Source organism: Parasteatoda tepidariorum, chromosome 9, assembly GCF_982258835.1.
Source record: "Parasteatoda tepidariorum strain Cologne lab strain chromosome 9, Ptep-v5.0, whole genome shotgun sequence".
In the NCBI taxonomy this organism is placed as follows: domain Eukaryota; kingdom Metazoa; phylum Arthropoda; class Arachnida; order Araneae; family Theridiidae; genus Parasteatoda; species Parasteatoda tepidariorum.
This window is the reverse complement of record NC_141763.1, coordinates 19459469-19476315: the sequence shown is the minus strand read 5'-3', so window position 1 is coordinate 19476315 and position 16847 is coordinate 19459469.

Sequence of the window (16847 nt, the reverse complement as noted above, 5' to 3'; positions counted from 1 at the left end):
CATCCGGTAATTTTCGATACCGCTCTGGTAAGTAAGACTCGAGAACTTAATAAATTTTTTTCTTTTAACTCAAATACGAACGTTTTTGAATGGAAAATAAAAAAATTTGGTTATAAAAAGGAAAAAGTTGTGATCGCCTTATTTCGATCACTGGTTAACCATTGGTCAAACCACTGGTTAAAATGACCAAAATGAGCAATGGTTAACCACTGGTTAAGCATTGGTCATTTTTCTTTCTGGATTGACTCCGTTAAACGCCACAACGTTTCAAATCATTGGTTGCAAAAACTGCCTCCATTGATTTTTGTCGTCGGATTGGTTTCATATCCTGATTATGTACGTGTTCACAAAATACTTTTCCTTCTCATAGTCATATTTATATTGAAATCACCTTCAAGCCAGTAATTATACGTTGATAATAAAAATGATATAAAAATACTTTAAATGATTATTATGTAAATACATTAAAAATGCCTGCTAGTGGAAAAAAAAACATCAGCGGTCGCCATAGCAACGCATACAATGACGACGCACGTGCACTGTTTACTATTACCCTTGAACACAGTTTAAAAGTGTGATGACGTCCGAATAAATTGCGCACGCCATCAACGCCCAAAACAACACCCATTTTGCCAATGGTTAATAATTACTTCGTAACCAAGCTTTTATGTCCACAAAAATTGAAAATTACTTAACTCATAAAACTATTCAACGTTGCTTAGATTTAATCAACTCTTTCAATATTTATTCTAAATAATACATTTAATGTGTCTATTTCTAAAATAACATTTTAAAAAAATTTAAAAAAAAAATTTTTTTTTCTAAAGATGATTACCGAAAAAAAAATTTATTACTAAAAAGTATTAAATTACTAAAAAGTATTGTCTTATTAAAACAGCAGAGAAACATCAGTCGTTAGTTAGTTAACTTTAAATATCAAATACTTGTGCATACAAAATGCTTTCGCAGATAATAAATGACTTCTGTAGCGATCTACTGTAACCGTATTTCAATGGAAAAGGAACATTTTCTGACCATGAATAATTCCTTCGAATATTCGCAACTAGGGAAATGGAACCTTTGACTCCAGCGGTCAAAAATAAAAGAGGATGGGGGGCATTTTAGTATCAGGATGATTAACGCTAAGGGGTATTTGAATAATTTCTACCGATCGGCGCAATCCTTTAATTCCCACCAGTTTATTATCTGAAATTCTTCGAACGAAAATGAGGAGCTTCGTTCTAAAACCACACGGGAAAGGGTCTAACTGAATTCGAACGATGCAAACTTGTTTTCTAAGATGAAGCCTTTATTAAAATTAAGTTCTCAGAATTAGTCTTGGATAAAATAAGAGGTGCCAGGATCGATTTCGCTCCCTCCCGAAATTCCCCGAGGCTAAATTCATCTTGATGAAAGAGTTTACGTGGCGGTGGCAACAGCATGCGAAATCGTCTGCTTTGTCCGCCATTTTAGAACTCCTGAAAAATTTGGCTCACGTTGTTCGATTTAACGGAGAAAAATACCTTATTTAGTTTTCAGAAAATAATTAAGACACGGTTTCTTCTATGAACTAGGAAGTTTGCAACTGCGTGGAAAATTATGAAACAAAATCACAGATTAAAATGAATAATTAATTGATTTTTATTGTAAATAAATACAATTGTTCAAAAATGTAAAATACATCATAACTTTAGATAACCCAATGAAATCATTTTTTTTTTTAAATAGTGACCAGCTCTGGTTAAAAAAAAATGATAGATTAATACTTTTACAGCCACTACAATTTGTGAATTATATATAAATTGAAAGGACTTAATTTTGAGGCTTAGTCTAAATTAAACAACTTATTGATGTAATTCTTTTTTCTCCATTAAATTAACCAAAATCCAAAAATTATTTTTAAAAAAATAGAAATTGATATTTTAAACGGCTACATAAAGGAAATAAAAAAGGCTGAAACAACCATTGTAACGCACTTTTTTTAAGTCAAATAAAATATGCGTTCTACTATCAAATGATATTTATTTTATATATATATATATATTTTATTTCATCGATTGTCTCTTTAGTAATTTGTTTATTTTGTTTAGGATGTATTTTACGGAGTAAAATTGTTGTGGAACGAAAGCTCACACAAAGCACGCATACTTATCTAAAATATGTTTGTATTTATTTTCGTGCGAGTGTTTTTAGTTTATAAAATAAATTTTATAAAATAAATAAGCAAATTACAAAATGTAAAAAAAAATAATAATAATAATCCTACTAATAAAACTTTTTTGCTGCCTTATTTATTTCGACAGAAATACTTGTACTTGTCTTTAATATAATAGGATATTTCGATGTTCTTTTATCCACCATAATTTATTTTAAAATTTTTCTTACAAAAAAATGTAAATGTCGAGTTTTTCTGCGCTTTAATTAGAGAAAAATTGATCTCTAAATTTAAACTTTACAGTATAACGCACAGTACAATAGTTTAATTATTTCTCCGTCGAATTAGTATTCTATAGTAAATACCTTTATATAAAATAGCAGCATCACACTTACGTTTAAATTAAGCAAGTAGCTTCTTCTATTTGCTATCGATTTAGTTTTAAAAAACATAAGAACTAAATATCAAAACAGAAAATATATTTTCAGTAAAATAGAATTCGATTGAAAATGGAAACTTAGTCTGTTGAAGTGCGGTAGCATGTATATGTTTGCTAACATGTATATGTTTGCTAACATGTATATGAAATGTGCTAACATGTTATATGTTTTACAAAAATAATATTGACACTTAAAAGTTAAATGGAAAAGAATTTAGTCATTTGAAAAGAAATAAGCAGCATTATTATTTAAATAATAAAACAACTTCGAAAGTTTTTAAATATTTAGAATAGTTTAATTGTATTTTGTATGATACAACATATTAAAAAATTCTAATTACATCATATCAATTTAACCTTATACTAGGCCTTGGGAAGTGTACTGCGCTCCAACTAAATATTGAATGTCGATGGGAAACTTTTCCCTCTATTACTTGTGCTGCCATCTGCTGGTAACTTCAGAAAATAAAATAATTATATATAAAATAAATGAAGGGCTTTGTTTACATAAACGTGAGAAACAATGAAGACTAGTGAGGGATCAAGAAGAACAGCAACACTAGGAAGCTATTTTTTCGTGTGCGTTATGCATTTGCTTATTTCGCATCGAATTTATTTGCATTCATGAAAGCAGAATTTATAAATTCACTTATTTATAAATACAGAAATTCAAGTCCATGGCCAATACATTACAGTAGATAAAATTTAGGTAGAATCCCACAAACCATTCCAATAAAAGAAGAAAAAAAGGTCTTAAAAAGCAAATTAATTTTATGTAGTAAGATTATGAATTACTTTTTTAATAAATCAATCATAATCTTATAAATATTTTAACATAACATAGTAAAAATGACCATATTAAGACTTAAAAGATATAAAATATAACGATTTGTAAAAGAATAAGTAGAATTTTTAAAAATAAATAAATAAATAAATTTGAACGCTTTAAAAGATTTAAAACAATTTAATTGTATTGTTTTTGATATAATATTCTCAAACGTTCTAACTACAGTATAACATATCAATTTAAATAGTAGTTTATTAATTAAAACGTAACTATATACACAATATAAATGTATGATAATTATCGGTCATGATTTTTTTTTAAGCAAATTAGTTTTAGGTAATAAGATTATAAATTACCTTTTTAATAAATTAATAACAATCGCATAAATATTTTATCATAACATTGTAAAAATGACCATATTAAGAGTTAAAAGGTATAAAATATAACGATTTGTAAAAGAATAAGTAGAATTTAAATAAATAAATAAATAAATTTGAACGCTTTAAACATTTAAAAAAATTTAATTGTATTGTTTTTGATATAATATTCTCAAACGTTCTAACTACTGTATAACATATCAATTTAAATAGTAGTTTATTAATTAAAACGTAACTATATACACAATATAAACGTATGATAATTATCGGTCATGAATTTTATTTATTTATTTATTTATTTTGAATGAATGAATGAACAGTAAAATTGGTCAGAAATGGCTGCCTGTATTGAATCTTAGCTTTTCAATTCGCCAGCAGCCATTATAAAGGAAGCTGGATCGTGAGTTAATGAATGTTTTCAGATTTCGGTTCAGTGGTATCTCAAGACTCGTTACCAATGTTGGCCACTTTGGCTTGTTTATCATAATTTTATTGACTGCCCTCGCCAAGATGGAAGGAACGCTTCAGACACTTTTACGGTCAACGGATTTTAAGGCAAGTAACGGAATCTCAGGAATCGTGGGTCTGGAACTTTCCGCTTTAATGTGTTCCAAAACTGACTGAATGGCTTCAAATAGATTACGAGTTGGTAGGGGGACAGGCCTCCAACCCTCCCAACCAGAAATCCCTGAAACATGCAAGAGTCTGCTCTCCTTTACTTGAAAGGAGAAAAGGTATTCACAGGGAACCAACCAGCATCTAAACTCTAAGCAGAAACTTTACAGATCTTTGTTATTCACATCAGCTTTTATGAAAATAAGGTTAAACTATATTTGGCTTCCGATTTTTCTAAATCACAGCGCGATTACTTTTCTGTAACACTTCGGAATAAATGATTTAGAATATTTCTTTTTCTGATCAGCCACACAAGAAATTATTTTTATTAGAAGAAAATGTATGTACAAAAGAAATGAAAATTTTTGATAAAGAAATAAATAATAATAAAAAACTAATTTTCACATCATAATTTTTTTCTTACAGAAATCTTTACAATCACACACAACTTAAAAACAAACAAAAAATTGTGATCGTCGAAAGGCGATCACAGGTTACCCATTGACAAAATGGATGTTATCTAAAAAGTGAATTCTGAAAAAAATATCAAACAGCAGCCGTCGCCATAGCAACGCATGCAAACTGTTTACTACTATTCTTGAACACAGTAGTGTGATGACGTCCAAATGAGGTGCGCACGTCATCAAACCCAAAACAACACCCATTTTGCCAATGAGTAATAATTTACCATTGCATAGCAATTCCCATGTGGAAAACTTTTCCAATATTTAAGTAAAATAAATATGAAAATAAACTCTATTAAGCATTCAAGGGCGCCGGCAGAATAATATAAAAAGGGGTGCAGCCCACTAACAAAAAAAAAAAAAAAAGAAGAAGAAAAAGAAGTTATACAGGGTGTTCCAAAATTATTTTTACAACTTCAAAAATTCATAACTTCGAACATAAACAAGATATTTTTATTCTGTCTTTTGCATGTATTACTGCAACTAATAAAGTTTTTTTTTCAATAGGCTGAAAAGTTTTAAGTGAGGATGTGAACACCACAACAGAAAGCTCAATGTGTCTCATGGCCGTATTCGCTCCACATTTTCTGGACTTGTGCTGGATCGTCCGGTTCCACTTTTATGCAATACTGATCCGGTGCTCATGAAGCTTGTGTGCCATGCACGGATGGAGGGTCTGGATGGTGGGTCTCTTTGGAAATTTGTCCTGAAGTTCCGTTGAACCTGTGTATCTGATTTCGTCTCTATGAACCATGAGACGCATTGAGCTTTCTGTTGTGGTGTCCACATCCTCACTTAAAACTTTTCAGCCTATTGAAAAAAAACTTTATTAGTTGCAGTAATACATGCAAAAGACAGAATAAAAATATCTTGTTTATGTTCGAAGTTATGAATTTTTGAAGTTGTAAAGATAATTTTGGAACACCCTGTATATGTATATAGGTAGAAAAATAAAAATATTCTGTTATTGCATTTTGTTTTGTTATTACATATACTTTTATCTGTTAATTTTTTTCAACATACATTTCCTCATTGTTAACAAGATATTTTTTAAAAAAAAGTACGAATTTCTTGTGCTTGCAAATTTTGCCACAAAAAACTGTATTGATGGAGCTGGCATAACTACTGACTTTGAAACACAAATAACTACAAACAGTAGTTTCGTATACTAACGTGTCTGTGCACGCTTAAAATTGGTATTTATTGTGTTGATATATATACTTTGTATAAAGATCTGCTCTCACCGAATTTCATCACTGAAGCTACAACGTGGCACGAAATGTGGAGGAATAGAGAGAAAATTCTTATGAATCCATTGATTTAGTTATTGAGGCCACACCGTTTTATTCCAGCTGTAGCGGAGGCAATCAAAATTAGCCCAACTCTTCCAGCTACTACGTGCACTATTGAACTCACTTTTAGTACAATGCAACGCATCAAAACATGGAATCGGTCTACAATGTCTCACGATAGATTAAATAGTTTGTGCAAGATCAGTGTGCATAAGAAAAGAATCAAAGATGACTCAAAATTCATTGAAAAAGTTACAAACAGATTTGGACACCAAACAAGACGATAACAATTCTTGTTTGATTAAACAATTTTTTAATTGTTTTGCATCAATAATTACTTAATTATATGTTTTTCAATAAAAATATTTTTAATAAAATTTTTTTATAGCAAAATTGTTTCTCTGTATCTCTTTAATTGCTTAAAAAAAGCCAGGGGGGTGCAAGTGCACCCCCTTGCACACCCCTACCGGCGCCCTTGTAAGTATTCACAGTTATTGACAACTAACAGAGAGGAACATTTCTCCCCCCCCCCCAAAAAAAAAAGAAAGGATTTTTTTACGAACTCATCCCTAAACATTACTCCTGTGGGGAATATTTCCGTATCATTTTCTGTGGCTGAATAATCGCCATGTCTTGGTAACTTCAGGGCAGCGGCCCGCGAAAAACTAGAAAAACATCACAGAAAGGGACCAACTCGAAAGGTATAACTCGTAGCCACCTCTGGGCAAACATCTACATGATTTATTTTTTTTTAAATTGAAAGATTAAAATCTATTTGGCCCCTTGGCGTTTGTAGTTGGCGCTACAGATCACGATACGGAGATATTCCCCTCCTGTGAGTTGGGGCCTGCAAACCAGAGGGGGCGAAGAGGTAATATACCCAGGCATTCAGTCAAACAGAACATTCAGTCAAACAGAATATTCAATCGAAGTTTTTTAAAATTTTAAATCTGGTACTATTTGTTATTTCTAACATAAATTTTTTAAGGATTTTTTGTTGTAGTATACTTAAGTAAAGCGAAATATTTTATCAAGAATTAAGTATGATTTGCCAAGAAGGAAATTTTGAGTCATAACAAACTAAATGATTTACCAATTAGGAAAAATGTAAGAATATATTGTTAAAAATAATAAATTTAAAAAAATAATAATCATTTCGCGTATATTTACATAAAAATAAATCTAAAATACGGTGAAGAGGTCAAGCTTAAAAACATGTTTCCGTCGATAATTTTTCAATAATCATTTATTTTGAGCAAATATATTTATTCTATATGTACATTTCATAACCTCAAATGGTTTAGCAAAAACAATGGGATGACCTCATCCGACGTAGTGTGGGTATCTCGATCCTGATTGGTTGTTGAAACGTGGCATTTGTTCACGTTAGCAACTGTTCTTTCCATTCTATTTTGAATAATCCAAGCCCGTCAAGTATCAATTCTCTTAAGTAACACATTCTATATTCTTTGAAAAAGATTTCAATTCTTTCACTACATATTTTTTACTTAGCTCAAAGACAGGCACAGAGCCATGTAGAACATAAACAAACTAATTATGAATTGACGTTGCCAGGAACACAAAACAAAAATATATCAAGTTTATAGTAAAATACATAAACAAATAATAAATCTAAGTTAAATAAAAGAGGTAGACGAGAAAGAATTATGCTTCAACAAAATCGATGTATTAAATTAACTGTATTTAATTAGCATTCTAAACTTAAACTCTTAACTTAACTCAACTTAAACACGCCATTTTACTTATAAGCAATCACCGGGGAGCCGCGATGGCTCAGGGGATAAAGCGTTCACTCTCCAATGACGCAAACCTGGTTCGAATCCCAGTCGATACGAATTCCGCATCCGGCTTGCACCGACCACAGTGCTGGCATGAAATATCCTCAATGGTAGACGGATCATGTGTTAGAGTCCCCTGGCAGTCAGGCTAACCGTGGGAGGTTCTCGTTGTCTTCATGTAAGGCAAATTCGGGTTAGTTCCACCAGAAACTCCTCCTTGAAGGCAAAATTTCTCCAATACGCGATCCAGGAGCTTCTTTGTCTTCTGGATTGGGTTCAAAATTACGAGGCTAAGGAGTTGAACATTAGTAGTCGTAAACCCACAAAATTGGGTTGGCTGTTCAACGACGGTTATAAAATAAAATAAAAATTATTCAACTTTCTTTTCAAAAACAAAAAAAAATCTCATTCTGTTGTAACATGCCTTTCGAATAAAGAAAGGGTATTAAATCAGTTAAAGGAATTAAGTGACAGTTTAGGAATATCAGCTTCAGAAAGTATAAGAATTTCGATGGCTGATTAAAAAAATTCGGCTCTTTGCAAACCATTTACGTGATTTTTCAATGCGCCATTGATGCATAACTGGGTAAGTCTTTATAATTTTCTAATCAGGCTGATACAGCTTAGCTTATTGAAATGAGCTTAGAAAATTTCAAGCTGATAGGCGCTCAGTCAGATTGATTTATTTCAGGCTATTTTCAATGATCCTAGATACTTTTAAGCTAATTATAAATTTATCCATTGTTAATTATCCAAAGTAAATTAATTATGCAATGTTATCCAATTAATTACCCACAATCAATTATTCATTGTTCAGCTAGTTTGATTCACTATAATTCTCTATTCAAAGCAGGGGCGTAATACAAAGTTCGTAGCTATAAGCCTAAAGAAATTCAGACTGATTGATTGAAAATTCAGAAAGAATTTTATTAGCTTAAAAGCATTTGAGCTCGTTGTAATAAGCCTGGGAAAATAAGTTTGCTTAAGAAATACCACAAGCTTTTCTATTGACATTTACAAATGGTGGCAACATTTGTGAAGAGCCGGATTTTTTAATTCCGCCTATGACAAAAATATCAGGAAGGTGATTCCGAATCTTTCTTTTTCAATTAAAATCATCTATTTACGAACTTTTTAGGAGGAAAAAGAATAATGTTCGAAATGCACAGCTAACACTTACCTGAATTCAGCACCCTAAACTCAAGAACAAATTTCATGCGATTTTAAACTTGACGTCATTTTTTTTAAAGTTACGTAACAATTAGTAAATTAATTGATTTCATTTTATGATATTATCAGTTTAGTTATAAATTTAAAATCACTTTTCACGCATTTAATTCATTTCTAAATTGAAAAATTATGCTTAAACCACTAAATATCGTGACTCTGTATTTACCATTAAAAAAAAGTCATTAATTAGTTAAAATATTGGCAGTGCAGTCATTTTTAAATCGATTTGTGGTTCGATATTCTGAATTCCAATTCTTCAGGAGGGCAATTCCAGATTCTAATTCTTGTACTAATTTCTCGGAATGATGGTAATCAGGGGAATAAAATGAAAAAGAATCAGTGTGACTATGTAAAAACTTGATTTTATCTTCCCTTTAATAAGGGGTCTGCTTAGTAGAAATTTGGGTCAGTTAACGGACCCTTCACAAAATATCTCTTCATAAAAACGGACCCTTCACAAAATAATTTATCTTGTAATCGCACCCTTCAAAAAATTTTTTATTTTGATTATTGTTTTGTTAATCGAATTAACTCTTCCCGGGGGGGGGGGGGAGAAAGGAAAGACGGTTCGAGACAAACTAAGTTTCCCGAAGTTTAAATTCCAAATGTGGTATTCTAAGAAAATATTTCTACTTTTACAAACATCGTGTGCGCATTCTTATTAATATTAAATAATAACTTTTTTTGGTAAATAAATAATTGATCAATTTATATTTATTCATAAAATTAATTAATAGAACATTATGTAAATAAAAATCAATTTCTGGCATTTTTTTAAATAAAATATTATAAATTTAGGAATTGTTTAAGTTTACTAAATGCGTAACACGTTATAAGTGATACATTACTAAGTTGTTATTTAAAATATGTCAATTGAAATTATTAAAAATGTGAGTGATTTCGTATCCATTATTCATCCGAAATGAATATTCTGTGTTGAGCAGTATAGGCTAAATACCAAATATTTGTATGTTGCATCTCTAATTTAGTAGCAGCAATTGTTGAGCAGAATCTTGCCCCTATTTACAATTTAAAAGCTTCTTGAAAGTGTCTTAGTAATTTTAGCAATAACAGGACTCTATTTGCACAAATTCACAAAAGCAGGAAACCTGGTTGAAAGAATGTGACTTAACGCTCATTTTATATTCACAAATTATGAATAGTTTTTTCACAATTTTACAAAAACAGGATCTTTCACAAAATGTCTGGACAGACCCCTGCTTTCATTCTAACGTATTTAAACTATTCTTGTTCTAAATTCACTCGTCTAATTTTTATTTTGAATAAATCGGGGCACAAATAAAGTAGGTCAAAGCATTGTTCAAAAATAAACTAATTTTGAAATAGTTCTTCACTTCTTTCTTCCTACTCTAACTATCCCCGCCTTGTCAATTTTATTTTACACATTTATTTTATGAACTATCTCACATTTTATTTTATGAACTACTGTTTTAATTTATCATTATACTCATTTTTAAGAAACCGGCTGAACAATTTCATGTAATGCAGAAACTGCATAATTTAATATAAAATCAATTTGAAAGCGGGATATTTGTTATAACAATGAATCTACAACGAGTTTTCATTTCATGCAACGAATAAATAGAAGAAAGCGAAATATATTAAAATACAAGGAAATATTTTAGCTATTCGAATGTTATCATTTTAAGTAAAGCAGTCTTCGGTTGAATTCAATTTCGATTCGATTCGCATTCCATTGATATATGGCAGGGCATTCCTTTTAATTCCGGACTGATCTGCATCAACAGCGGAAAGCCGCAGCGCATAAATTACGCGTTAATCGAAATCTGAGAAGGCACGCTGCTTAGAAAATGGAAATAATTTACATTCCATTTAACAAGACATTAACGTCTCACTTTAATTTTGTAATTCTAAGCATTGATCAAGCACTTACGTGAACATTCCGTGGCAGGGGAAAAAATATCGTTTTCCCTTTCGAGCGATTGGATATCGCTTGCGAGCGAAAGTTTGTAGTGTCGTTAATGGCAATATTTAATTCTCTGTTCTTTAAAAGTCCCACTAATGCAGAAGACAACAGTCAGAAAGCGGAGACCACAACATAATTAGTCTTGTAGCCAGATCCTGAATAAGCAAGTTTTGCATTTTTGAAAACACATTAACGGCGACCAGAGAAAAGATTCCGAAAGGAAAACAACGCAGACGATAATGAATAATCAATGGGTACTTAACTATTAAAGTGAAGTGAAGTGATGAAGTTACACATGTTAATGCAGTTGACTCCGGCACGTGATGGGGAATGATACCTAAACATGTTTATTCAATTCAATTATGCAAATAGTAACAGAATTTCGAGAGTCTTCCATTATGCTGGAGATTCCAGAGCGGTGGAAAAGCCTCGCAATCCATCGATTTTAATGGAAGGTATAATAAATCGTTTGGTGGTTGCTTTTGGAACAACATTTCTCGTTACCAGACGAAGGTAAGATTAATGCTGTCGGGTTGCGCTACATAATCGCATTAAAAGACCAGGTGGTGGAGGCAATAGATTAAAAGATGATCAAGACGCCGCGGGGAAGCAAGAAATGAAGATCTTTTTTGAAGATAATGGATGTTAGTCACAAACAAAAATAATAAAAACACAAAACATCTTCTTTTCGCCAGCATTTACTTTCAAGGAACAAAAAAAAACAAAAAAATTTTTTTTTAAGGAAATATTGTAAAGTGTCAAAAAGTAAATGCCACTTTCAAGCGCCTATAAATATTTTTGCTGAAAATCTTTGTCGGTATTTTAATTCTAGAAGTGACATTCTGTTTTTTGATCATAAGATAGGCGTGTTTAGAGTTCTTTTTTGTCGAACGTAAAATACATATTGTGTAAGAAACCATTTTAGATGTATTCTTTAACCGTTTCAGAAAAAGAACCAGAAAGTAGTAGGCTTCAAAGGAAGAAACTTAGGTTTTTAAACACCAAGTCTTCCATATAGACTTTAATTGCGTCATGTCCGTTCATAAGCTTTCTGTTCAGTTTAAAAGAAGGGAAATTTTGCGACCAAGCTGCTTTTTGTACTTATTTGTCGATGAAGAGGCGTAATTCGTCGATAAGGCAGGGGCGTTGCTCATCCATAAAAGATAACAAACAGGCAATAAGAACATTTTATATTAATATTTCCCTCATAAGAAATATTCTTACCTAAACTGCCATTACTTATTAATAAGTAAAGATTTATTCATTCATCATATCAAGATTTATTCATTCATAGACAGATTCACATCGTCTCAAAAACTGGGCAACGGATTTTACAATTTCAGTATTCAGCTTTAGCATTTTATTTTATATCCGTCGTTGAACAGCCGACACAATTTTGGGTTTACGACTACTTAAGTTCAATTCCGTAGCCTTGTAATTTTGAGCCAATCCAGAAGACAAGGAAACTCCTGGATCAGTACCCCAAGAGGTACTGATTTGTTATGGGAACATGGATGACCGGCCTTTCAGCTTTAACACTAGACATTGCTAAATTTAACACATGGAATTAAAAGTTGTAAAGAAATTAGAGAGATATTGTACTTCAGATACATGTGTTCTACACACGTTCACGCATGCATGTTCTGCTCAAACTTTATAGATAAATGAGGTTGCTCAGAGCCTACGTACTTGAACGAACGGAATGCTACATTGATGTACAATATTTTTTATAAATTGCACCTCTTACAGATCATTTTAATCTCCTTCACTTTAACTAGATCCATACAACGCAAACATCAGTTATTGGCCATCAATTATTACACCGACCACAGTGCTGACGAAAATACAGCGTTAGTTCTATCTAACAGTCTTTCACGAAAGCAAATTTTTTGTAATATTTAATCCACGAGTACCCTTGTCTTCGGGATTGGGTTCAAAATTAAAAACATACGGAGTTGAACATTGGTAGTTATAAACACAAAATAGAGTCGTCTGTTTAATGACGGTAACAAAATACGTCATATAGTGAGAGCCGGGGAGACTCAGGGGATAAAGCACTCGCTTAATAATAAGGTGAACGGGTTCGAATCCCAGCAACGGCTGGTCGATGTGAATTCCGCACCTAGCTGGCACCGACCACAGTCTTGACATAAAGTATTTTCAGGGGTAAACGGATCTTGGGTTAGAGTGTCCCTACCTAACCAAAGACATTCAACATGCACTAATGGACACCGCGATTCAAATCTCTTCGTTGTTGTTAATTTACGTCGCACTAGAGCTGCACAATGGGCTATTGGCGACGGTCTGGGAAACATCCCGGAGGATGATCCGAAGACATGCCATCACAATTTTGATCCTCTGCAGAGGGGGTGGCGCCTCCACTTCGGTGGCCCGACGACCTGCACGCGAAGTCGAGCACTTTACGGTAGCACAGTTTAACGAGGACCAATACCGCACACCCTCGGTCCCTACGCAGACTGATCCAAGTGGTCACCCACCCGCACACTGACCGTAGCCAGTGATGCTTGACTTCGGTGATCTGCTGGGAACCGTGTCTTAACGATCAGTCCACGGCGGGACTTCAAATCTCTTGGATTAAAGCGCATAACAATAAAGAAGGTAATGAGAGAGCGGACGAATTGGCCAAAAAAGCAACACAAAGCATTAAAAATTATTCCTTTCCTCTCCATGTTTCACACCTAAAACAATCTCTTAAAAATTCTTTATCTAGTAATTGGCAAAACCAATGGAATAATTCCGATAGAGGAAGACGTCTGTTTAACATCATCAATAATGTCAACTACTTTAATTAAATTCCAATTAAACAAGTCACCTGGTTCCTAACAGGTCACTGCCCTTTTCCTTCCTTCTTTCATTACCTTCATATCTCGGATACAAACCTTTGTACCTGTGGTCAACCAGAGCATTACTTATCAACTTGTCTATACACAATATCACGGCATACACGACTTTCAAACATTAATAATTTACATATTTGGCAAAAAAAACTTTCTTACAAATAAAACATTAAACTCTAAATTAATTAAAGTAATGAATTTTCTAGCAGAAAACGACTCCTTATTAAAATTTTAATTAAACCTGACTTTTTATGTAATCTTGATAGTGTTTAACAGTTTTTGATTTTGTCCGTCATTATAAATTTCGTCCTCGTTTACATTTTCTTTGTTTTCTTTTTGCTTCTTTTTTTTTTCAATTATTATGTATATAACAAAATTCGCTTCATTTATTGTTCTCTTTGCTGCAAATTTTTCTTTCTTTTTTTTTTTATAAATTTACGCATTATTGTCATCTGTATCATCTTTATTGTGCAGTTATGAATTTTGTAATGGTTTACTTTTGTGCGAGCTAGACTGTCGTCCAGACGTGGACTATACGGTTAAGGGTTTTGCAAACCTACACCCTTGTGCAAATTAATTGAAACAAACTCAATAAATTCAGAAAACTAAGAGAAAATGCTATTTTATTTAAATTTATACAAACTCAAAAATTTTTAGTACATAATATTATCTCCATGACACTATATTAACATTTGGACACGATTCGGCATGGATTCCACTAATTTTTTAGTCATTTATAATATTTGTGTCCTTGTACCACACATGAATTAACGCCGTGATTAGCTACTCCATAGTTGTACAGTCCATATTTAGTAAGCGATTCTTGATTATGGCCCAGAAATTTTCAATTGGGTTGATATCCGGAGAGTTCCCTGGCCATTCCAATGTCTCAATTTGATTCTCAGACATGAATTTCTTGACAATTTTGGACGTATGGCAAGGAGCTAAATCCTGTTGAAAAATCCCTGTTCCATCAGAGTATCGTTTCTTCAACTCTGGAATAACCTTCTTACCCAGAATAGTAATGTACTGCTCAGAACGCATCATACCGTCAATAGGCTGCAGAGGTCCAACCCCATTGTAACCGAAACAACCCCAAAACATCTTCCTTAAAAAACACGAAAAAAAAAGTTTGTTTCAATTAATTTGCACAAGGGTGTAGGTACGCGTCCACGTCTGGAAGAAAAAGAAAAAAAAGTATCCTTACCGTCAGTCTAACCGTGGGAGGTCTTCCTCCCCATCCAAAGCGAATGCCGGTAGTTCTCCCTATACTTCTTGATCCAGGAGTTTCCGTGTCTTCTGGATTGGGTTCAAAATTGCAAGGTTACGGAATCGAACATTGATAGTCGTAAGCTCAAAATTGCGTCGGCGAATATTTTGTCTTTTGGAAAGGCAAGATTTGTTGGAAGTATTATAAGGGAGAGTTTAAGAGTAAGGAAATATCGTAACTCTCAGAAGTCGTAGTCTACAGCAGTGTTCCCCAACCTTTTTATTACCGCGGACCAGTCAACGTTTGATAATTTTACCGCTGCCCGATTGGGGGGGGGAATTGATTGTTTATATTTAAGATTATTTTAATTTATTAATTTTAATTTAATTTAAACATGCCTTCGAAATAAAATGCAGTTACATCAAAAAAATAAATATAAAATGATTTAACATTTTAATTTACTAGAACGAAAAATCAATGAAAACCCTGAGCTTGTTTCTTTGCAATGAGACGGTTCCATCTGGGGGTAATCGTTTTAAATCATTAAAAAATTTATGTCACTACCTTCAGGGGCCCTATTTTTTAATAAATAAAATTTTAATGGAACACAGATATTTTTAATTTGGGGTAAGAGCCTAGGAATTTAAATTCAGTTTCAAAAAAATGGGTGGCCCGGTACCATTTGATCCACGGACCGGGGATTGGGGAACACTGGTCTACAGTACCTGGCGATATTATTAGACGCACTATAGGATTCTAAGTAGAATCTTAATTATTAAGTGATGCTATACAACATTAGCGTTTTTAAGCGGCTGAAACCGGTTTACACTTTTCGTGTATCACTTGGTTAACATTGTAATGCAATACGTTAAAAATAAACACATATAGGAAGTATATAAAAAATTCCCGAATGAAAACCGATTACATGCATGTTTAAATATGAAAGTATTGCATATAAACTCTTGCAAAACATGTAATTATTAAAACACTACAGTGTCTCATAATTGGATCTAATTATTGTAATATACTAATATATTACCTCATATAATAAATATTCTATATTATATCGTCCAATTTATCCAATCACCGAATTTTTATCATATATCGTCTAATTTAAACAATCGATACACGAACGTAAACAAGAGGTAACAGGTTTCAGTCTCGTAGAAGCAATAACGCTGTATAGCCTTATACAGTAGAAAACCGATCATTCGGAACGATCGGAATCATCGCTATTCCGGATAACTGATTTTTCCGGTTTTCTGAATCGCTACAAAAAACAGTTTTTTTTTATTGTCAAACTCAACTAAAATATATATATATAGTTAGAATAATTAAAAAAAACTCATACTTCTTTTGATAGTGTAGGAAACTAATGATTATTTTTAAAATGATGGTAAACATCTTTTAAAAAAAAAAAAAGAATTCTGAAATATTTTGAGGAAATTTTTTTTTAATTAAATGGCGGGAAAATGCATCGAATTTCGTTCCGGTTTTCTGGTATTCTGATTTCCGGAAAAGAGGTTCTGTACTGAATTAAGATTTTACATAGAATCTTATTTTATAGTGCGTCTAATAATTTGGCCAGGGACTGTATTTATAAAGAGCATGAATCATAAATTTGATGAGTAATAATTTGTAAGCTTATCTTTCTAGTGGTAAATATTTAAATA